Source organism: Platalea leucorodia (genome assembly GCF_965183815.1).
Source record: "Platalea leucorodia genome assembly, chromosome: 6".
NCBI classification, from domain to species: Eukaryota; Metazoa; Chordata; class Aves; order Pelecaniformes; family Threskiornithidae; genus Platalea; species Platalea leucorodia.
In genome coordinates this window covers 70341448-70364996 of record NC_138828.1, presented here as the reverse complement: position 1 = coordinate 70364996, position 23549 = coordinate 70341448, and positions in this window count along the sequence as shown.

The following is a 23549-nucleotide window of genomic DNA, read 5'->3' as shown; positions in this document are numbered from 1 at the left end:
AAAAAAAAATGCTTAAAGTTAAGCACATTGTTAAATGCTTTCTGGATTTAAGCTGCTACTGCGTTTCTGACTAGTGCCTTGTTCTTGGAGGCCATTCCATTCCTTAGGGGCAGTGCAAAAAGAGGCACAAGGCTCTTGTCTCTGCAAGGGGGGGGATGACTCTTTGCTCAGGTGCACTTCTCCACAGTGTTAAGCAAGTTCCAGAGGAGAAACCAAGTATTCTGTATTTCACCTTTATTTACATTTATTCTCATGTTTATATTAAACAAATCTAAATCAATGCATTAATTAAATAACTGCCTTCCTTTGGAGCAGTTGCCTCCTGTTTACAGCTGCCTAAGTGAGAACTCCATAACACGGCGTCTTCAAATATGAACAAGAAGAACAGAGGTGCAATGAGCAACCCACTGGCTCCAAAGAGAGCTGGCTTAAAGAAAGATAAATCTAGGACACAATCAGCATGTTCACAAACTTCAGTCTCCCACTGGATAGCTAAAAGGAACTAAATTGTCTAGTGAATGCCTAATATCCCTATTAACTGCAAGGATCAGGGTGGCAAACTCTATGCAGGCAGTAGGCACAGCATGAGTGACTACAAACAGATATTTCAGCACCAAAATAATAACTTTAACCTCTGCCTTCAAGAAATACCACAAATTCTGTACTTTCTTATTCACAGGAAATATCCTGCATGAAAAGTATAAACATGGCTTTAATGCAGCGATATTGCATTGTCAGCTTTTGGTAATAGGTTTAATTTTAACTCAGGAAAGCCACAAAAACAAATCAAGCTTTTTGTGTCCCTTTGCATTCTTATGGTTACAAATGAGATTTCCAGCAGCTTAAATTCCAGTGTATGGTGGCTGCACATTGAATCATTAATTACCTAAGTAGGTAGCACAGTCTAGCTCCCTTCTGGTAGAAAAAAAGAAAAAATTCAGATTGAAAACCTAAGCTGTGGTTTGTATCTTTTTAAAGAAATCCCATCTGTTAGTTTCCACTCCAGAACATTCAGAAATGCTTGCCTGAAGGGAAAAAACCCTAAACCTAAAAATGTCATTGCAGTAGTAGGAGATGGGCTTACCTCCCACTATGTTTTAAATTCAGTACTGCAGTTCTGGCCCTCAAACCGATCTTGTGCAGTGACAGGTCTGAGCCGCAATATTGAACTTACACAGGTTTGGGGAGCCAAAACTTTACGTTCCTTAGCATAGGTCAGAGCACAGCTAAAAAAGATGCCTATAGGGAGTGGTTAGGAAAAAAAGGGCAGATGAAAGCGAAAGGGCACTTAAGCTCTATGCAAGAACATGAGGCTTTGAAAGTATAAGGAAAAAGTTATCATTGTAGAATGAAGAAAAAAAGTTTCTCCCTGGTATTAATGTTAGTGTTTGTGCCAGGGAGAGCACTGAGCACTCAAGGCTGTCTATGTTAAGTACTATTTAAACACACAAGAAGATAGTCCCATCCTTGGAAAGTTTTCAGTCTAGAGCCTTTCCTCCTCTGCCTTTCACAAATATTGTAAAGCTATGCTTCCTCATTTAATGGCAATGAAGCGCTGTCAAACTAGATAAAGCAAAATGCTTGCAGTGCTTACCATCCCTTTCAGAACACATTTTATAATCCATAACAATAAAGTATAATTTATGCATTTTTATCAAACTCTGAATTATTTTAATAACATCTGCAAAGATCGGATTGCAATATGTTCTGGGAGATATTGTTTTGCCCTGAGTTCATAAAATGTTACATTTTTCAGTTAAATCCCCTGCCACAATTTCATCTGCAGTTACCAGTAATTTTTCATCTATTTTGCCAGATCTTGTTTTGAGTGGTAAGAGTTCTCAAAGCCAGATGATTTGCAAAACTTTGTTCAGTTGGCTGTGAATATAGATTTAAAGCAGGATATAACCAATGACCATGGCTCATTTATTGGGCTTCTTTCTTAAAAGGACATATGTAAAAAAGGCATCAAGAAACTCAGTCTTTTCACAAGCTTTTCATTTATTTAAGTAAACCCCATCCTGATGGAGGACCGTGCCCAAACATAACCTTTTCCAATCTTTCTGTAGGGTATCCTGAAAAGGATTTCCCACTGAAATATTGACTTTCCACCGTTCTCAGGAGCATTCACTTCTCTCACAGGGAAAAAGCAGGCACCTAGAGTAACCACTTGGATCAGTTTAGTTCAACAGTGAATAGGTGCACCCTTCACCCCTGCCCAAATTACTGCTGTACCTCAGCAGTTTCTCACACTTTCATGTACCGATAGGACTACTAGGGAATATCCCCTGTTTCTCTGGGCTGGGGTAAGCTGAGCTGCTCCAGGGCCCTTCCTTGATGCATTTGGGCAAAATTTGTTTGTCCTTCTGAGCTCCTGAAGCAGACTATGAAAAGTGCCTGAAGTCAATGATTATTTGCAATGTGGCCAGGTCATTTCCATGAAAGAACTAGACGCTGGTAGTCTGTGGTTCTACTCAGATGAAACCATGATGGGACTGAAAGCATGCTTGCTCTTGGATCAATACTTAGGGCAATGGGATTTTCAGAAAAACCGGTATAGAAGCCAAAGTTACTTTTGCAATGAAAACCTGCCCAGGGCAAGGAGTCCACTTTTCAATTCCTGAGCAAAATTCACTGTCCTCAGTCTGCTATTCCAGGGAATACTCAGCACTGAACAGACTTACCCTTTATTTGGGGCTATCTAGCCTGAACTGCATAGTGAACCTATCAGGATTTTCCTCCTGATAAGTCAGTCAGGACTCCACCAGAACCCTAACATAAGAGGCCTGTGGCATGCTAGAATAACAAGCTCTTTATGTATTACATTTATCAGTTCTTGAGAAGTACTAAGGCCTCTTTTCCATGTCTAGAGCTGCTGTTTTCTGTTACTCACCTGCATTTTGAAGCAGGATCCATGCCTTGTATCACATTGAAAGTGCACATGCTTTTCATTCCTGTCTCACTTCCCCCACTCTCCATCATTAGTCTGACACTGCAGTAACCAAGAGCTTTACCTGAGGGACTAGGTGTTGTCTCCCCACTAGTGTGCATACATCGAATTTGCACGCTGTAATTAAAGAAGGATTAGGTGGTAGTTTGCACTAGCTACTGAGATAACTTCAGAAAATAAGCTCTTTATTATAGAGGTAGTTAAAACAGCTGCTTTTCTTTATGACATACACAAACAAGTAGAGGAGTCTTCATAGTTGTAACAGAAACCGTAACGATTGTAGAATTAATGTTATCTTCAAGGAAACTACATTAAGAATTTTTGAACCACTGGAAATATAAAAATGAAACATTTTCTTGCCCTTTAAGACATGTGCTCCACATTTCCTTCATTCTTCTGAATAATAAAAATGCACACATAAATATGTTTATAAAGACGTAACTCCATCCCTGGGTTCTGAGACCTATAAACCAAGGCGACTTTGCTTTCCTTGTTACAAACATCTTATGATCAAGTTATACAACTAGACATAGTCGAACATACATTTGTGGTTAAGCCCATTTAAAATTATTTGGGGCTAGGAAAACATATTTGGAATGTACTGCTGGTATCCAAAGATGTAAAGTTATAATATCCCAATGGTATAAACAAAGAGAGAGTAGGAATTTATATTAGGCAGTATACTACAATAAGGTCTCACAGGCAGAGAGCAGGAGTAGGTCAGAAAGTGGAACAGTGCTTGGGGAGGCCAGGTGGAGGATGACCTTATGAGGTGACAGCTCTGTGTTGCCTGAGCTTGTCTAGAGGTGGATGGAGAAGAGAGTTCTGTTTCAAAGGGGACTTCAGTATTTCAAAATGTATTTGTGCTCCTAACGGGGTTTTAGCTTTCCATTGGCAAGAAGGCAGTGAGGCCAGCTCCAAGGTGACCTACCAGGAGCACCAGCGTCCTCAGAGACAAGACCCTGTTGAAACACCCACCAGGAAAACACACAGAATTCAAGGGAGAGGGGGATATATTGAACATATATACATATAAATACGCATACACACACTGCCAACTGTAAATGGCCTCCATTGTTCCTGATCCCACTCCTTTATTCCCACCATAAAAAAATTATGAGACCCAACTATTCATACAGCATTTCCAGAAATTTAATAGAGCGTATAGATTAAACTCTGAGGGCCAAGCACTGGTGTCAGATACACCCAATGAAACCCCACCTGAGAACAGAATTTGGCTCAGATTCAGCAGGCAAATGAAAGGGTTTTTTTCCACTTTCAGAAGAAACCCAAGTATGTAAAGTTTATAGGCACTAGTAGGAGAATAAATCAATTTAAGTCCATGTCACACCATTCTTTACAGTTTTGTAACAAGGTGTACTTTGTTAGATTTTAATCTGCATACATTTGAGACAGCAAAGCTCTTCAAAATCATCTTTTAATGGCATCGCAATTTATAGACAGTAACTAATTTCAAACTTCATAGCACTTGGCTTTTATGATTATTTCAAATCATTTAAATGCAAATGAATTTCCAGAGAGAGAAAACATCAAATGCCCTTGAGTGGCAACATGTAATAGAACTGCGAGCAGAAATCACAGTAGGAATTTGAAGCAGTCTGATAGGGTTTGACGGGAGGTCTGTATAAAAGTGTTTGCCTAAATCCAATTTACATTTCATTTCACATTATATTCTATTTACCCATTTTGTCATTTTAATATGACTTATTTACTTAATCCTGCTCTGAAATCCAATCTACTATCAAGAGCAAATGTGGAATTCTGGTCAGGATAGGACTTACAGCTATTTTGCATTTTAGGACAATGGTAATATAGTTTCTAAAATAGAGCTAGCTCTCTTTTTCCCCACAGTTAATAACGTTACAGCACTATTCAGCCAAAAACATTTGTGCATGCCTTAAATAATTACATTTCTTTCAAGCTAAGCAATTGTTTGCCTACTGACAGAGTAATATTTCCTGGGAGGCATTGCTAAGCTACAGTACATACAAAATATTTGGACACAGAGTGCCGAGAAAGACCTGAACTATTCTTAATGTGATTGCACTCAGAAGGATGAAAACCATCCTGGAACTCCCCATTCAATAGCAGTTACAACGAAGCACCACGGGTTGTTTTTTTCCAGCCAGGTGGATTTGCAGAAGGCAGCAAGAGCTGGTCTACCTCTAGTGCTTCCTGCGCTTCAGAATAAGCAGTGTAGGGAAGGACCCAACCACACCTCATATCTTGGTATCATCCACCCCACTGTCAACATCCAGCCTTTATGTTAAGAAATGGATACATCCTTTTTTTTTTTTTCCCTTGAAAAAACAGTATCTGTCCATTTGCAATTGCAAAGTGACTAAATGCATTCTGCCCTGCCCTATCCCAGTGCAAATTCTGCGCTAGAAGCTAGAGCAAGCTAAACCATGTCATTTAGCATTTGTACATTGGCAGAGAGAATTCTGCAGCTTGCACAACTTGCAAGGGGATTTGACCATGGCATGGGCTAGACTTACATATACCAAGGTATATATCTCTGTTCTGAGGAAAGGCAAACTCCAGTGACCAGGCAGGCCCTAATTTCTCCACACACATTTTTTCCAGGCCCAGTATCTGAACGAAGAGGCAAAACTACACTACGAACTCATTAACTCCAGCAACGGCTATATACAGCATCCTGAAAACTTCCCAGTCTGCAGGAGAGGAGAACGGGAGAACAACATGAGTTTGTGTTGCTGCTGGCATCTGAACATTTTCTTATTTCCTAGAGATGAACTGCACTACTTAAGGCTGCAACAAAGTCTAAAATTTAGATCTCACATGTTTCCAAAATCTGTATTTTTAAAGGTGACAGAAGACACAAATACCTTCAGATACTCAGGGCTATTCATATTCTTTGCCATGCTTCCAGCAATGTACACGTTGTTTGCAGAAATCCATGAATATTTTCATTTCTTATCGCATACAAATTACTGATACGGTTGGTACAATGTTTGTTGGTGAAAACTCCTACAGTCGAGTAAAGTGAGTGATGGATTTGAAGGAAAATAGGAGTAAAATATTGTGCTTGGGATAGATTACTAAAATTGTGCTATTCCAAGAGCAGCCAATTTCACAATCAAGATGTCTTTTCTACTGCAAAGGCAATTTTTATATGCCTTCTGCACATAAATGTCACTATTTTGTTTATTATATGTTTCTTTTTCATTTATTTCATTAATTTTGTGTACATTCTCTGTGAAGAGACTTCTAAGGAAGTACATTTGTCCTCTGTTTTGAGCAATTTGTCTTTTGCAAGGGCGATGTAACTGAGTAAAAGCAATAATACATGGCCTTTTATCAAAAACTTATCAGCGCTGTTCAAACAACGAGGCAGTTCATTAGATTTGAATAAGCTAACTGCTGGGTTAGCTTTAGACCTACAGTTTGTCAGGTTAGATGCTGGCTATTTTTTTCATTTTTCAAACTTCATGGAAAGAGTTACTCAAATAGTGAATCATGTATCAACTAGCAGAGATCAAACTGTAACAAACCTCTAATAAAGACCTTGAGTCTTTATTATTACTGAGTACACCTCTGCCATCAACTAACACAGCTCCCTGGTTGGCTCCCACATTTTGGTGACTGATTGCCCCTGTTTCATGAGCATGGGTTTCCTCACAAGCTCTACCTGGGAGGTTTCCCTTTGAAGAAAAACAGAGTGAGGTCTAGGGGAATAGTCCCTTCCAGAGGCCACTCTTATAAAGCTGGATGGCCCAGGCTGCAGCAAGTATTATTCCCAATTCCCTGGTCTTTCCCCAGCAGTATCTGCCCACGTTTTTTCCCCCCGTGCCCTCCGGCTGCACTCCAGGGCATGCAGGCTGGAGGGTTTGGCCCTCCAGGCCAGTCAGTACCACTTCACCTGGCGGCAGAGTTCACCACATGGAGGGGGAAAATTGAGCACTGTAGACAAAGCCATTATTTGCTGAGATCACCAAATCATAATTTGCTGAGATTTGCAAAGTACAGTGCAGTAGGGGAGACGTCAGTCCCTTAGCCATGAGGTTACGCTGCACAAAGGCCATAAAGGGCATCTCCTCAAGGACACCTCTGAATCCTGACCTCAGTCTTGCTGGCTTTAAACAGATTCAGGTTTCACTCTGTTCTGTGGTGCTGTACCACTTGCACACTGGTACCACTCAGCTGACTTCAGTGAAGCTGCCCTAGGTATTTGCTATGTGCATAAAGCCAGATCCCTGCACAGGCAAGTGAAGTTTCTCAGTGGAGAGCTGAAATCCACTGCAAGAAACTTTTATAACAGTAGGAAACAATCTTAATAAATAAAATAGGTGGAATCTAAATAAAAAAATCTGTCAGGAGACAACATAACTCACCTTTCCTTATTTACACACAATACTGAATTTGCTTTTTAATTTCTTCCCCCTCCTACTACTTTTCTTTCTAGGGAACAGTGGTAATATGGAGCTTTTGGTAATATCTGAAAGTCCCTGTTTTAACATTTATTTCCTTTTTTGTAATGGAATAAAGCTTTTTCTTCCTGGAACTCTTGCTACTATTTTCTGAATTTAAATATGGATTTTATACGATAAAAGAAATAATAGAAACTTTCACCGTGAATTAGAAAGTGAAAAAACCCCTAGATTTTAGGCAATACACTTCATACACTTACAGTACACTTCAAAGCCAAGAAGCATTAATGTTAACATAAGAACAGTTGCTTTGCAGACATCTGATATAGTTCTTCCAAACCTGCTGAGTGCACTGTTTTTTTTTCCTATGTTTGTTAAACACCCCCTGCCCTGAATAGCTCAGTATCAATAGGTCAGTTTATGCACGACACGACCACTTTGAACAAGTTCTATATTTTTAAAGCAAATACTCCAGTGCCTTTTATATTACAGGAAAGAAGGGAGGGAACACAAAAATAATGCAATTGAACTATAATCTCCAAAACGTAGCATGGCTGAGAGACAAATCTCTATTTTTATGACTGGACAAACAATGGAAGGAGAGGGGGAGATGTGACAGTCCCGTTTCCATCCCACAGATTAAATATGATGTCATAAGAACACAGATTGAAGGGATGTGTATTGTATCAGGGCCAGAACTGAGCAAGTGTCTTACCTCACCACAATGTGAAATCGAAAATAAGGGACAGACTTCCATGCAGGCCACATACATGTCCCATACGTATACTACATCACTTACAAAATATTCATTAACATTTCAAACTGACATGAAAATTATTAGCTTGAGTAAAATATCAGTTTGCTGCTCTTCATTGCAAAGACTTCTGCAGTGAAAAGACTACTGAGATTATGAGCATCTCACAAAACAGTTATTCACCTAGAAAAAAATGACACTTAAAAAATATATTATATACAAAATCTAGTTCTGTATATATACATGTGTGACTCCACACACACACAAAACTAGATATTTAGGATAAGAATTAATATTCAGTATCTGGCAAAATATTCAACATTTTCCTCCAGTATAATTATCTTTTTAAACATGTTAGGACCTTTTTGCAGGTCAATCACAGTTTTCAGACAAGCTGTAATTTAAATCAGCTCCATTCTGCATCTAATATGGATGTTTCACTGAAAAATAATTAAAACTAACCACACTACTTGCAACTGTTCGCCTGTCAGAAACAGACCACTGTTGTGCATGCACATTGCTAATCTCAGGGAAGGAAACCTTGCAGAAAAGACAAGGAGGTGACAAAGTAATTGCCCGCAGTGGGTGATGTGAAGAGTTGCAATAGAGAGGCGCTCCCTGCTCATGCTACCTTCATCTCACCTGAACTCCTCCTTTTCAGTGACTCACTTTCATTGCCTACACCGCCCTTTAGGCTAATAATGGAAATAGATAGCTCTCCTGGCAAGCAACAGAGAGTATATCAGAGCTATCGACTGTATCTCTACTTTTTCAGCAGCAAGATGGTTCAGTTTGTTCATCAAAAGAGTCTCAGCTTGTTTAATCTCCTTTATCAGCCCTGCTTCCCTCTCAGGTTTGCAAAGGCTCCTGCTCCTTAAATTGCTGCCTTCATCTAAGCCAATGTAGCGCATATTTCCCCCTTCTACAGAATGACGTTTCAATGCCAAAGAGAGGGAGCATGAGAGAGAGAGAAATAATCTTGGCACTCGTTCAGGTTGTTGTGGAGAAAAAGAAGGGAAAAAAACCCAGACTGCCAATGGGGATTTCCTCTGTAATAAGCCAGATGGCATCATAGGATGCTTGGGGAGACTGTTTCTGTCTAATTCTCTTCAGTGGCAGAAACTGCCAAGGCCCGGCTTTTGTGGTAAAACCAGTGACTAGCTATTTTATATTCTTTCTCTTTGCTGTGCATGCTGTCCCCACCTGTCACTAATGCCTTTCTAATGCAGCCAGTGCCCAATACAAGCTCCTTCCCCTCCTTTCTCTCCCTCACTCCCAGACTCCAACTGATATTTCCCTTCCGCCTACACTAGCAACATGGCTGTAACGTTTGCTTTACATCCCAGTGACTTACAAGCTAATTCCTTTCTTCAAGTGCAAAATATTTCACATAAAGTGGGGAAAACCAGCTGTGCAATTTCTAAAGGTTGCCATCCTGGCGAGAGACCAAAGCAGGGATCAACGCAGTGAAACGGGGAGCTGGTGCTCTGTAAAACACAGGCGCTCGGCAGCTCAAATGTCAAGAGGGACAACCTATTCGAAACGCTGGCTGGGGTTACAAGGCTTATTTTTATCTATATTTATAAATTTTATGTATATACATACATATATGCTTCTATATTTTTTTCATATCTGCAAAACTTGATGTTTCTTTTGCATTCTGAAACGTGGGCTCAGTCTCTCAATCTCATGATTGATGGATAGGAGAGACTGTGTATTCCAGAAACATGGAAAACCTTATAGAAAACCCGCACAGGATTGCTGTGGGGTTTTTGGTTCCTTAGAGTCAGACCTATAAGCTGTCTGCCTGCCTTAAGGGCTTGTATATCCAATGTATGGACTAAATTCCTTTTTTCTCTCCAGAAGCAGTCCTATCTTGTATTCAGCATGGAGCAGTTAGATGTTTTAAACTCACTCTTTGCTCAGAGCAAAGTAGCATTTTCCCACTGCTTTCTGAAGCTGCTTCTTCCTTTTTGACATGGCTCTTTGTCTCCAAGTAGTCATCATGTGCAGATATCACTGCAGCAGAGTAAAGAAATACATCCCAGAGTATCGTTTCATAGAGGCAATAAAGCTGCTAATGGCTGCTGTAGCAAAGGCACTTACAAAACTTTGCATGCAGTGTGCTGGTAGGAAGGCGCAGAGCTGATGCGGTGATGTAGGTTGAGATACAGATGACAGCTGCTAGTCTGCAAAAGCAGGGCTATAAGAGTCATAAAAATCACAACATTTATAACCTGATAAGCGACATGCTTATTGATATACTGTCAACTGGGATAATCTAAAGAGAATCAGACATTATTTGCTTTATCTAGGTATAAAATAGCAGAAATAAGGCTTACAGGATTTTCCTAAGATGTAATATGTCACGACTTCTTGGAAGTAAAGCCATGCAGATAGTTGCCTCATTGTGAAGTTGATGAATGTCTCAAGATAAAAATGTAATTTTTTTTCAATTAAACAAAGATGTACGATTTCCAATCACATTTTTTGATGCACAACAATAGTCAATATCACAGTGGGTTTATTCTTTTTTTTTATGAAGAGAAATCTGAGGACGGGCAACTGGGAAGCGAGGACCAATCTCCCATCCTCTCCCCAGCAGCTTTCCATGCCTTTGACAGCAAACAGAAACCAAAACCTGAATGGGGATGGGCCTGGTCCCAAAGCATCCTGGGAAGACCAGGGAGAGCCTCCACCCATGCTGCAGCTGAGGCTGGGGGCACACGTTTGGCAGCGAGGGGCTTGGCAGCACTCAGCAGGGCAGGCTGGTCCATAGAGGAGCTGGATGCTGCCCCGTGCCGTGGAGCAGGGCGATGGGCTCCCCCACCGACCAGCATGCCACCCCCTCAGGGGCAGAGCCCAAACACCCACAGCGGTTCCCTGCGTGGCCCCTGCGCCCTCGGCACTGTTTTTCTCTGCTCCTATCCTGCCGCATTACTTGCTAATGCAGGCGCAGCCGTACAACCCCCCCGCGGTGCCCGGGCTCCCCTCCTGTCTGGCCCTCTGCCTGCGGCACAGCAGATTTCTGTTCCCAGAACCTCTCTCCGGGGCCAGGGCGAGCAGGAAAGCAGGATTTCTTGACGCTGCTCTGTCTAATGCTGGAGGAGAGACCGGCCAGGCAGAACTGATGGGGCCTAAAGATAGCTTAACACCAGCTTTTCCCGAGTGCCCTCCTCAGCTACAACACATTGCAGCCAAAGCATAACCCAAAATCCGAGCCAGTACATTTAAATAGGGCAATAACAACAAAGCCATTTTTTTCACTCCCAGCTGCGTGTTGAATATTGTTTCGTGTTCATGATGACCACATCACTGTTCGGTACAGATCACCCAGCTCTGTGGTCGGGGACGCGCGCCGTGGTCCCGAGGGCCGGTGCAAGCTGGTGCTGCCAGCAGCCTGTGCCTGCCTCTGCAGGGGCTTTCCTGGGCTCCAGGTGACCCCATTTAGTGCCTCTGGAACCCATCCAAGGGCAAAGAAAAGAAAACCTTCCCCCCACAAAAAAATTCTGTATAGAACATACCAGGCTGACCTAAATTTGAATGAGACATTTATTGCCACTCTGGTGAGGCTGTAGCCTAAAAAGCAAGGCCTGAATTTGCCCTAACTCAAGTTTACTCGGGTTAGGAGTAAGAGACATGGGCTGGGCAGAACTTCAGCAGAATGACGTGTTTGTTCATTCTCACAGAGCCTTGGTTAATTAGGCAATGAAAGGTACAGTTTGTAATCAGGATAATAAGAATAGCTATATCACAGTAAATTAGTGGGATACTCCTGGGATATTAATGGAATAAGATGCCAGTGTCTGTGGTGGTTTAAGAGAGCTGTATGTTTTACCTCCAAAAAGATCCGTTGCTAATAGCGGTAAAGTTAATATGTTGTCAATTCTGAAAGATAACATCCCTTTTCTAAGAAACACATACATTCCTTATAATGTTCCCGTACTCTTGAACAGCTATGAATCCTTCCATAGTGCAGGCATTTGTGTGTCCTTCTCTATAGAAAACAATGCTGATTTGGGGTAGAGTGACCATTAAATGTAAAAGAAAGCCTTATGCTCTGGGGGCTTTCCATGTCAACTATGTGATTGTAAAAGTAAGCTTTCAGGAAATTTGGAAGTATAATGTCTCTGAGGCAAGAGAAACCTTTTGTAGCATGAAAGATTTTTTCAAAATTAGTATAAATGGCAAAGCCTACCCTTTGATTGTATTTTTGAACTGGGCTTGCCTGTGGATATCCATCCTTTAAAGGATATTCAGTAGAGCTCTGATCTTGATAGCGGCTGCCAGATACCTGTGAAATACAAAGTGTCTCATGCAAGCTCTAATGCAGTGAGGGGAAGGAGCTCAGGCTGAAGCTGCATTATCACAGTTTTTAAACTGTAACATCACTGCTCTGACAATGCACATAATTTTAATGTGTGAACATAGTACCATGAGGCCTCTTATCAACATCATCACTGTGCTAGTGGAAGTTTAGAAAACTTCAAAGCCAGCTGATAAATTTCCATAAAAGTGTTGCCAGCCCATAATCAGATGGCCAAGAGTTCCCAGTTGCACCAAAGATAAAAACTGATTATATTAATTTGTCCTGATGTGAACTGAGCAGTGCTACTGAAATCAGCAGTACCCATATGTATTAATATGAGTCCTTTGTCTGCAAGAGCTGTTTTTCTGCCAGTCCACAGATTTAGGGATTTTCTTCATTTGTGTTTCAAAGAGTGAAAATGAAAAGAGCAGAACATAAAACAAAAACTCAAAGGACTCCATGCCATGTAGATTGGAGTTACTTTTCTTTGGCAAGCCAAACCCTGCCTTTGGCCCTTATGTGACTTTCTCAAAGTCATAGTCTACTGTTTCCTCTTCTAAAATTCAAAGGCAGTGCCTATTGTTGAGATACCATGCTCAAACCCAGTTGCTTCTAAAGCAACTCTGCAAAAAATACTCTATAATTTTTCCAAATCTGGAAACTGAACATTTGTTTTATGACTTGTTCCCACCAGGAAGAATCCAAATCAAAAACCCTCCTCCCACCTCAATTTTGCATTTTTCCTTTTTACATGGCTGCCTCACTAGTGCAGGCAGCTGCAAGCCCCAAAATATGGACATTTAATGTAACTGTATTTCTTAAGCTGGAAAGGTTTTACACCATAGGAGAGCTAATTAAAGTTATTTTGTAGTGGAAAAGAATGTCACAGAAACATCCAATTTAACTGAGGGGATGGAGAAAAAGCAAAAACCAAAAACATCTTGTTCTAAACTTCCTTTATAGAGAAACTACCAATAAGATTCAGAAGTTTTCTGTAATTTCACCTAGCTGCCTTCCCCCTCCCTGCCCCACTTTATTAAATTAAAGGCCAGAGAGCCCCTCTTTGCCAGCTTTGCTCATCTTAGCTGATTAACATAGTTACCATCTGTGTTTAACTAACGTACTTTTTTTTTCTTTTTTTTATGAAAATGTATTTCAGAAAGCCCTTCACCTTGACAGGAGGACACCTGGGAATGAAGGATCCATCTTCATCCTCAGCAGGTTGCTGCCTATCATCCCCTGGTAGAAGTGCATGCCCTTCTCCTAGCTTCCACGCCTGGTCGAGCAGAGCTGGAGCTCCGTGCCAGGCAGGACTCGAGAAGTGATGTGGCAACAGCAGCACTGCACAGCACCTGCCCTACAGCACTCAGGGATGGGGCTAATTTGGCCAGGCATAGCATGGTGCGGATGCAATTGCCACTCCTCCTGCCCTAACCTGTGGATGAAGGTAACACCACAATGTCGGACAGCTGCTACAGCAGACCCTGCAGTTCCTATAAGCCCCATGCAGTGGTTTAATTTTTACAGTTGTTTACTTAAAGGCTTCATTTTTAATAACTCTTGAGAGAAAGAACAAAGCAAAGCAGTGGAGCCTCTAGCATTTTCTCCTGCTTCCTTTCTGTACTGGCACAAAGAGATGAAGAAGGCATTTCCGCAAAGTCATGACTCAAATATAAAAATAAAATTTACATTTATCATATTTGGAGGCAGCCAAGGAAAACTGACCTCATGGTATGAGCTCTAAGAAAGCTCAGGAGGGAGAAATTAAAATAATTAGTTGCAATTACTACCAAAATTATGGTACTGAATAGGACAGTGCCTAATAATGAGAGGTCGCAATTACTAAAGTGCTCTTCTGTATGCTCATTTGTCTTCTCAGTATTGTAGTCATTTTTGTTGTCCTCTCGCACAGCAGGATCCCCAGCACCACTTTCCTTTCCTTTTTATAAGAAGTTCACAGTAAACAAGGGTTCAACGTGTTCAGAGCAGCAGTTTGTGTCTTCTGAGGGCTTGAAATAATATGGGCTTTTCTTTCAGTCTCTCTGTAAAAGCAACTTTACCGCATCTGAGCTTCATAGTCTTTCACTTCATCACGTTACAAGGGAATGCAGCTAAGAGGTGAGCAAAACCGAGTTAATTTAGATTTTCACCCAAACAAATGGAACTAGAATCAAACTTCCCATTCTTCTTCAGGCACTTAGCCTTTGCGCATGCTAGGAATTTACTGATGGATCTCATTTGAGCTACTGATGGAACTAATATAGACATGACAACAAAAAACCCTTTTAATGTCATCACAGTATAAAAATGCTTGCACAACAGTAGTATCCACACAAGTATTTTTATCAAACTAGCCATCCTGATAAAACTAATAATACATGTATTTTTGGGTCTTAAAACTTGAAACTCAAGAGGTCACCTACACCATCTGCCTACTGTGATACATTTCTACAGATGTATGGTAACTTGTTTTCCTAAAACTGCAATTTGTAATATTGGTCTGAGAGCAAATCAGTACAAAGGCATTTTGTTACTTCAAAATTCTTAATCAAAAAAAGGCATTTTGGGTCGACCCTTTTCTCCTTAATCAAAATGTTTTCTTTCAGCACAAATATGAAAGTAAACTTCAAAAAGTAACATTAAAATGATAAATTACATTATTCTATTCCAGAAATTTCATAATGCATTATATCAACTCTATTTAAGCCATTTTTCACAGCCGGATCTCATTCAAATCAATATTGTCTTGAAGGACGTTTTGATTTCAACATCACAGCATTTTCCTGAGGACAAGTATTAAAAAAAGTGTTGACCATATTAATTATTTCTTGCTTTAGCTAAAAGTGGACATAGCATTAAAACCCCCCACAATCAGCATAATACATTATGTTGTTTATAATCTAGAGATAACAACAAAGTTTTTTAAAAAATCTGGAAGTATAATGCAAGCTATACCCAGGCAAATTAACTATCTGATATGGTCTAGACAAACAGCACACTTCCTCCCTTTCCATAGGGGACAGACAGAAGTCCTCTTATAGATCCAGATGTGCCAGCTAAATCGCCCCCCTTCCTGGAGGCTACAGCCTCCACCAGAGGGCTGGCAGAGCAGTCTATCAGAGCGCTCTAATTTACTTCAGGAAAAATCAATTAAGTTAGCTTAAGTGACTTTAACTGGGAAATTGTTGGGGACAGTAATCACCACTGCAGACGGTGATGAGTACACAAGAACCCCAACTTCTTCCATCAACACAGTTGTACCAAAGTGGGCATCTCTCCATTGCTTCAGTGTTTGAGCCAAAACCCGCTCAAGTCAACAAGACTTCCAGACTTAAAAAAAGTAGAATCCAACCCTTGTTCAATCTTTGGCTATGAAATAATTCTTCCCTCAGTGTTTCTTTATCACCCATTTCTACATATTTATATTTTTTTTTGCCTGGGCACTGTTGTGATTGAGTAACCTAGACCAAAAGAGAATGTCTTGATAAAGCCAACATTGCGTGTCTGAATCAGTACTACAGAAAACAACAAATGTCACGCTGCTGCTTCTGCCACTTCAGCACCACTCCAAAGGTCACTAATTCCTCGGGAAGCAGCCATAAATAGCCTGCCTCTCATACAGGAATGTTCTGCCAAAATTTTAACTCAGAGTCGCCTTATATTTTCACCTTCAGTCATCAATACTTTTTGACAATCCTTTGCTAGAACACACTTTTCATCTCAACACCTTATTAATTCCACAGCTACATCTTTCCCCACAGCCCCACAGTAATTCCAGGACTCCCACTCAAGTTTCACTGACACCGAGAAGTGTTTTCTATCGTAACGAGACAGGAAACTCTCTTCATAGTGATGTAGCTCCTGTTGACAGAGCTGTGCTTCTGCCTGTTCCTCCCCAAAACTTCAACTGAACCAGAAAAGATGTTTTTCTATGTTAATTTAAACTGGATCCACACTAGCACTTTTGCCAGTACTGAAATGCTGCAGGGGGAAAAAATTTGCATCCAAACCCACTAGTTCAATACGAACGGAGGTTTCCCCTGTGAGATACGGCCTCAGTTAAGCAGCAGCTTCATCTCCTCTCACACAGACACCCTTGGTGGGAAACACAAAAATGTCTTCTATGAACATTAATACAAATAGGGCACCTTGTAGTGTATCGTTTGCTACACACAACAGCCTATGCATGTGAGGAAACGAATAATCTCAGGAGAGAGAAGACTGATTCTTTTGCATATATACCAGCTGAACTACCTATTTCAACAGAAAGAGCATGCACGTGTGTGTATGTGTGTGTGCATGCAAGAACCAGAGAGAAAGAGAGCACAAGGGAGGAAATATTGTGTCTTCAAGCCTTACTGCTCAATGTTGCAGTACTGGAATCCAGCTAGACATCCCCCAGCTGGAGAAACCTCCATCATCCGCTGCCTGGTGGAACTGCTGAAAAAATAAATACTGAAGGGCTGTCTTCTGCACATGGCTGCTTTCTGACCTCCGTGGGTAAAGATGACTCTGCCACAGCCAGCACAAGCCTCCAAAGATTATGGAGGATGTTTTCAAAGAAACAAAATGAGCACAGTAAGCCTAACAAACACTGGAAAACATTACTGGGCAGCACAGTAAACACTGAGCTGGAATAAGTGAAGGGCTTTGCTTCAGGGAAAATACTGTGAGTAAAAGAAAAGGCAGATGAAAGCAGCCATTCAGAAACCACATAATCAGATGTAGACATATCTTCAGAATATAATAAAACAAGGACATGAATCCCATATCTTGCCCGTCGCTCGATCAAATGTGAACTTTGTTGGTTCAGAAATACAAAGGCTTACAAGGAATTAGAGGATCTCACTGGATGGACCAGGTATTTAAGACTAAATAATTATCCTCAAAAAAAGCATTGACAATGCTTCCTTGAAATATTTCATACAGTCTTTTCATGCTTGCAAAAATTCATACCACTGGAAATAATCTAGGGAATAAAATTCAAGACATAAACCCTAAAAAGTATGCTACTCCAGGGATGAATACTGTAATTATATAAAACCTGTTATGGTACTTAATAATGTGTAGCCTACCTGGAATCAATAGGACTAACTCAGCAGGCAGAGAGCAAAATCTGTACCTTAATTTCTTTTCTTACTTAAATTAAAAGGCTCATTTTCTGTAGGATTTTCAAGGTCCTTGTAATCTTCAGACTTACCCTTGAATTCTTCATTTACTTCTGCTACTGAGCAAAGTCTTGTCTTCAAATTGGCAGCTTTGAATTGTTGCCTCGATGAATGATTGCAGCATCTTAAAGCCTGCAACGAAAACAGCAGCAGTTTAGGCAGAAAGCAAAATAGGAGTAACAAGTAAATGTATCATGTAGTTTCTACTGTCATACTGCCCCTCCCTTACTAAAGGCCCTTTTCCACACCCTTCATCTTCATCCCACAATTACTGACGTATTTTCTTCTTGTTTCTCTTTCTTCCAGGAATGCTGCTAAGGTACAAGGTGCTTTTTGGGACAGCAAGATCACAGTGGAAAGATTTGCACTCATTTCTCAAAATGATCGAGCCTATATTAAAAATATCCTCACATGCATCTATTCAGCCTATATTTCTATTCTTTTCTGTCCTAATTCCCCTGTTGAAGCTGGTTAAGGTACTGGAAAAATTAGTTGATCAAGTGGAAAATGTTGAATGTGCTTATTTAAAGTCGATCCCTATATTCAGCTTTGGTATCTGAGTTTTGCTGACTCAGGTTTGCTGACTGAGTGGCTAACTTGAAAGTTTTCAGCCAGTGTTTAGTCACAGGTAAGACTTTTATTCATTGAGTCAGCTCTCACTCACCGAAAGATTTGAAAGTAAGAATTATGGGCTATGCTTAGAAAGCAGCATAGACATCTATGCAGATTAGACTCAGTGTCCCAGAGCTAGGCAGCTAAGCCTTCTTTGTAATATGATGAGTACTTTGGCATGGCATCTACAGCTCTACTGCAGCTGTCAGCCAGTAGAAAAAGATAGAAATATGTCTTAAATCTCACCTTCAAGGTGCTCCTGCCAGACATGGCATCACAACCTTTTTCCTTATTTAGGTATTTTTGTGTTTCCTTGTACAGATAGAACAGGGTAGGAATGCTGTTCCGCTTCCATGTACACACCAGAAGAAAAATGGCCACAACTGTTGACCTAGCTAAGTGATGAAAGTCTCTAGCAAGGATGTTGAAGACCTATGCTCTGATTTCCTACCCCAAAATTTTTCATGTGTTGCATAAAGAAGCCTTGGAGCAGGGAGCAAACTCATGTCTCCCTTCACCTAAGCAAATGCTAATCTTATTGGGCAAGAGAGTCCCGTTGAGGCTTGCTTTCTTTCTGGTTCAGTAACTGCTGAATTCTTCCTTGAGCAGTGGCACACCTTCAAAAGGAGGTGTGGATGCTGCCTGCGCCCATAGATCTAATCCTCTTGAGGTGGTAGGAGCTAGAGTCTTGAGGAGGAGACCATCAAGGCCGTGCAGACATTGCTGATGTTTTCCCGACTCACATAAGTGCTTCTGAGAACCCAGCCCCAGCCCTTGAAAATTGACCCAGAGATCATTAGGGAGCCAGCAAAGTGCCTGGTGCATGGATTGATGTTTTCTGAGAATTGCTGCAAAGGAAGCGGGCGGCTGCATCTGCCAGCTGCAGCTTTTTCAGATCCTGCTTTTGAGCCAGGATGAATGTTGTTGTAATAATCTAGTATGCAGGCAGCAGAGACATCTGACTAGGACAGGTCCTAACTGGAAATGATGGGATCCATTGCTTTTTGCAGGTAGGGAATCCAGTGTCAGCTGGGCTTATATAGGCAGTCTCATCTCTTGCAGGCTCCTCTAAAGTGCAATGCAGTTAATATTGCAAGTAAACTAGGATTCTGGTTGCACAGCAAGAGGAATGTGTCCAACTGGCAGGAAGAATAAATACTTCTCTGAACAGGCAGTAATCAGTTAACATTACTCTAAAACAAACATTGAGAAAGCACAGCACTTTAGCAATTAAAGGTCCAAATTTGCAAAATTAATTAGTGTTTCCCACAGCATAGCACCCTACTTATGAACAGCTCTATTGTAAATGTATGATGCTCTAATATGAAAAGAGAGCATTCTTATGTTAATTATCTAATTAACTAATCTGGGCACAATTAGCAGCTGAAACAGCACAGCATTACACTCTCTTCCTTCTTCCCTTCCGGATTCAAGATTGCCTTTAAATATGTACTTTCAAGTGGCAGGGGACCCTGGTGATAGAGCTTGCTACCATGTTAACCAGACCTCGGTGCCAGCAGAAGTTCCAATGAGTGGGCACTGAAACAGGAGAGGCAGGAATATCTTTGGCACATTATTTAGGAGAAGTAGAGTCAGCTATTTAACCTCACCCGCAAAGTTAGCCTTCACTCCAGGAAAGCCATCCTTGTCACGTCACAGAAAGTCAGTGTGACATCCTCAAGAATACAGTAGTCTGTTTCTCTGCCCCTTTGGAAACCCAACACCACTTAACAAGACCTCCCTGACACCAGTATTTTCCAAAGGATGGCTCAGTGGCTATTTCAGAGGTCTGAAAATAGAGAGTCTCATTCATTTCTACTTTGCTGCCAGGATAGCTATTGACTTCACTAAAGTTTACTGTGGCATGAAGAGAAGAACTAGAGAAACTGCGTGCAAATCTCTAACAAAAACATACCAGAGAGAAGTACCTTTGCTGAAAACAGTCTAAATCAGCCTCAGAGGATGGCTTAGACAATGGCTCAAGTCCTGCCTCACCTTCCATTACAATGATCCTAAAACAGCGTTAGAAATGTAAAATAAAATATTTATTTCAATATTTTCACATTTGTACATTTCCACATCTGCTTTAGATGGTATTTTTTATTTAGGAAATCGATTTTGTGTTCAGTAATTAAAAAAAGGAGAAAAACGTAACATAAGACCAGAGTGACAAGTTCTATACCGAGTGGTACAAAATATTGATGAATCTAAAACATTTTTGCTTTATCTTCTTTTGGGGTGTTTTTGTTTTTAGGGTTCTGTTTGTTTGTTAGTTCATTTTTTAATATAGGAAGGAGGATGTTCCATTAAAAAAGAGTTTGGGTAGATCTACTGTAATATTCCCCCACTCTCACTTTTTCAAAGAAGGGGAGGTGTAGTCGTACACCTTTGCCTGTGTGGTGCAGGGCTGTTTTTGAGACAGTGCTGATCTATTGTGCATTATAGAATTACAAAATAATTTATGTTGGAAAGAACCAGAGTAGGTCATCTAATGCAACACCAGCAAGACTAACTAGATCAGCTTACTCAGGACTTGTCCTATTGAGTTCTGAGCATCTCCAAGGATGGAGACTCCAGCACCTCCAGCCAATCTGCTCCACCTTTTGCTGCTCTTACAGTGAAAAAAATTCTTAATAGCTAACTGGAATTTCCTGTCTTCCAAGTTGTGTCTGTTGCCTTTTGCCCTTTCACTCTGCGTCTCCCATAAAAGTCTGGATTCATCTTCTCTACAGCCTCCCAATAGGTAGCTGCGGACAGCAGTGAGACCACCCTTCAGCTGTCCCTTCTCCAGGCTAAAATAAACCAGCTGCCCCAGCTTCTCCTTCTACATCACTTGCTCCGGCCCCCGGCCATGGCCCCTCCATTGGACTTGCTCCAGGTTGTTGATGTCTTTCTTGTGCTGAGAAACACAAAACTGGACGCGGGGCTCCCCCTGACCTCTGGCTGGTGCTGAGTGGAGGGGAACGCTCACTTCCTGCAGCCTGCTGGCTGCACTCTTGCCAGCACAGCTTTGCAGAGATGCTCTGGGTTTGGAAGGTTACAATACAGCATCTGATGGACAAGTTCTGACAGACCTGAGCTAATACTGAGGTTGGCCCGGCCTTCACAAAGCAGGGGTGCAGTAGGTCATCTCCAGATGTCCCTCCAACCTAGGCTGGCATGCAGGTCTGTGCAGCTCCTCAGTGGGCTGCAGTCACAGGCGCACACCTCTAGCAGAGGATCCAGTCCCTGCACACAAGAGACCAAAGAGTATATCTACATGGACAAGCACAGACTTTGCTCAGAGTCTGAGCACTCCAGACTGATCCCTGCTTCATCCCAGGGGCCACAGCATACCCCGAGTGAATAAATCCCACAGGGAGAAAGAAGGAATCATTTCAGCAATAGCATTGCACTAATGAAACTCTAACACAGCCAGCTGAAAGCTGCCTTGCATGCCTTCAGGTCCAAGAAGAGGCGCTTGCACTTGTCCATACTCATCTGTGTAAGTCAGCTCTTATTTAAAACTCTCTTGCTCCATATGTTAACTTGTTCACAGAGGTAAACCCTGTGAACAATGTGCTTCTGGCATGACAGCCAACCTAGGAAAAGACTCACCACCTTATATTTCCTTGTGGAAGGTGGCTGATACTTCCAGGACCTTAAAATGTAGTGCTGGGCACCTATTTTATTTTATTAATAACTTTTGCCAAAATGAACCACCATCCTTGGCTCTTAAACAATGATTCATGAATTAGCCACACAAATCATTGCATCTAATAACCTCTATAAGCCAAAAAAGAATAAACTACTTCAACCATATAAAATTCCACCATATCAAGAATTAACCATAACTGACTGATAGGATGACAAAGACAACTGCTGTCTGTGCTGTGGGATAAATCAGCATACTTAATATATGTTACCAGATGCCACCACATTTCTATGTGTTTTATTTAAGCCTTGCATGATTTGTATAAATCCGTAAGAACCCTTCTGAAACTCTCCTGCTGTGCCAGAAATGACACCTCATGACGATGAGGTATGCTGGGTACCTTTAAAACACTGTTCCTAAAGCAAAATATTTGGGTTTGTAGAGCCTTTTCTTACAAGCCATAATGAGCCTAGACACCTACCACTTCTCCAGTCAAATACAGAAGTCAAAGCAACCTCCTGCCTAAGCTCTGCAAGGAAACCATCACCTCAGATGCTGGCTCTGGCACAACACAGCAGGGCTCCAATGTGTAAGGTGGCCTCCAAACACCATGTGAATAATTGTCCTACCTACACATAAGAAATTACTATACCAAGAATCCCGGAGAATGCTTTATAAAATGCCTTTATTTCAGGTAAATCCTCACCTCTTTTGGGGAACACACAGCCACAGGTGCTTTAGGGGCACAAACCCCAAATTTCAGTCATATGTACAAGAATTTACCAAACCAAATTTTCAAGCTAGAGGCACTAGCATACAGCTGTATGCATGAGTATGGATTTTACCACTGTACAGAGCCTCTCGAGTTCCACTGAGGAATTACAAGGACACCAGGGCATCCAGTAAGGCATCTGTTTACAGACAGAAAGCGGGATTTTGTCTGGAAACAGCCATTTCAGAATTTCTTCCTTATCCATGCAATTATGGAAAATATGTAGAAAAACAGCACCCTGTGACTTACATTACAAATTGCTATTAAGCAACAACATTTGAATTTTGCTATGCTGAATGCAAACTTTTATCGTCAAGCCAGAGGAAAAAATATTTATCAGATATACATAAGAGAGACTCGTGACCTGCTTATGGGTATCTCACTAGCTGGAAAAAAAAGACACCATGCAGTGTTAATCAGACACATGATTTTCTGGTTTATTTCTTGAGCGTGAGTCTTGACTTGATGTTTTTTTGGTAAAGATCTTCTTGGTGAAATAAGTCATGAAAGTACTGAAATTCATCCTCTTTTGGGACATCTGAGTGAGTGTTTCCAAATTCCTTACATTAACACATCAATAGAATTTGTTACAAATATTACTAGTTTGTGCCAGAAAGTTTATAACAAGATGCTGGCCAGCTACCAAACCACTAACCCTCTAGGACTGGCTTAGGGACAATTCAGTATGTTATTTAATGAAAGAGAGAATATGGCCTATGAAGGCCTGGAAGACTTATTTCACAACGTGGCTTGCTTACTCAGTGATCTAGCTTGGCAGCTCCCCGCTCAGAGAGGGACCCCACCCAGGCCAGCTATGCTGAGACCAGACTATCATCTGAGCCATTGACTCTCCTATTTGGCTCAGATTGCCACAAATTGCATTCAGACTCTCTATTTTAAAATAAAGGCAAATGACGTGCACAGACATCACCCTCTAT